Genomic DNA, 1,703 nt, shown 5'->3' with positions numbered 1-1,703 from the left:
AAGTGACCATTGTTGACGGGAAGACTACACAAGGGTTAAACGTTTGTGTTCAATCAAATTACTACAAACTAATTGAAATACAGAAAAGAATGGGTGGCATAGTATTATTTCAGCACAAGGAGTTTCCAGTGCAGCTGCCATACAGTCCACTGTGTGCACCTGCTCATGATAGTAACTTGAAGATAAAATGTTACATGCAAAATTCAAACCTGTCTGAAGGACTAACACTTGTCCCACCATGCTGCTGCACAACATAAGCTGCAGTACAAAGAGTCTGAGAAAAAAATGACATTTTATTGAATCTGCAGAATCGTAAGTACAATTTGAAGTGCTGTAACAGGGTAAGAGGAGATGATATCAGGTCCTTAATTCTGAGCATGTATTCAGAATGAGTTTTGAATACAAGACTTACTGTATGTCAATATGCATATGGTCTCTTTATTTTTTTTTTTATTCAAAAAATAACAAAATTATACAAAAAACAAAACAATTTAAGATGGAATGCACAACACCGGTCTGAATGCTAAACCTGATTGCGGATTACATGATTTCACTCTGCGAAGTCTACGGTATATAACCAGTATAGAAGCAGGGAATGATTGATCAGAAGCGCAGGAGCCTACAATGAAGGCTGGGGGAACGAGGGATCTGAGCAGACGGGTGGACAGGATACTAGACAGAAACAGGGTTATGATATGAAGTTACGGTTCAGTATGTGAGTGATGCCAGAGCAGAAGAGCGGTATATGGCGCAAAGAGGTTAACTCCAGACTAATATCCAGGTCAGACAAACAACTTGCCCAGCCTCACAGTCTCTGAGATGGAGAGCATCAGATCAGCGCTCTCGTTCACCCCCCTCCCCCAACCCAGCCTCGCACACTTACATCACCACACGCATACATTTTAACCTTGCCTTAACAAATCCATCCTGAGCCACACTTACACAACTCTAGCCTGTCTTTGACCACTTTTTTTCCCCATTTCATTCAGGGCAGCAACGGTCATAGCAACACCCTCGACACAAAAGAAAGTTTGGATTGGATTTAATCGGCAGAGTAACAGAGGCTACCACTGTAAGTAGCTTTGTAATTAAATTAAATTTAGGCAAACTTCATTATCAGCCAGGAACAGCAATCCTTTCACTTTAAGACAAACCAAGCCAAGTAAACACTACTGTGAGCTCTAAAACAGCTTTCCTATCTAGCATCTGTTTTGCAAATTAACTTGTCCGGTTGTCAAGTTGAGGTTAATGCAAAATACAGGCATGCATACAGTGTGTTGTATTTGTTTTGTTTGTCTGGCAACCTATAAACCTTTTTGAGGTGTTGTTTTCTGAATCAGTCATCAGTCACGACTCATCACATTAGAAAACTTGCAAAATGTTGTCATGTTCAACACCAACTTGCACCAAACTGGATTTTGTCTATGTCAACTTTTAAAGTTGCATTATGTCCCCTCAGTCACATTCACAAACAAATATGAACCCCTTTAATCTGTAGGCAAGCCACTCCCCAGAGCACCATGACCTGTAAAAACATTTCCCCTAACTTACCTTTATGATACAATTGTACAACATCATCTAGCTACACAGTGAGAGCCTTGTTTCTTTAAATAAAGGCTCCACCCCACCTTAGAAACGGAAAGCCTTGATCGCTCATGTCTGTGGCAGTCACAGTGCATCACATGAGAATGAAACAGCAAAGG

General features: G+C 40.6%; 1 protein-coding gene across 1 annotated transcript in view; it reads right to left on the bottom strand.

Moving 5' to 3' along the window:
* Positions 1–279: 279 nt before the first annotated feature.
* lasp1 (LIM and SH3 protein 1) overlaps positions 280–1,703 on the bottom strand; it is a 28,191-nt gene continuing 26,767 nt past the window's right edge. The window contains exon 7 of the mRNA XM_032537204.1: positions 280–1,703. This exon is cut by the window's right edge and continues 2,190 nt beyond it. The gene's annotated coding sequence lies outside the window, so the exon portion shown is untranslated.

Source organism: Etheostoma spectabile, chromosome 15 (assembly GCF_008692095.1).
Source record: "Etheostoma spectabile isolate EspeVRDwgs_2016 chromosome 15, UIUC_Espe_1.0, whole genome shotgun sequence".
Lineage (NCBI taxonomy): Eukaryota > Metazoa > Chordata > Actinopteri > Perciformes > Percidae > Etheostoma > Etheostoma spectabile.
Note: the sequence above shows the minus strand (reverse complement) of the source record. Positions and strands in the feature narration are given on the sequence as shown.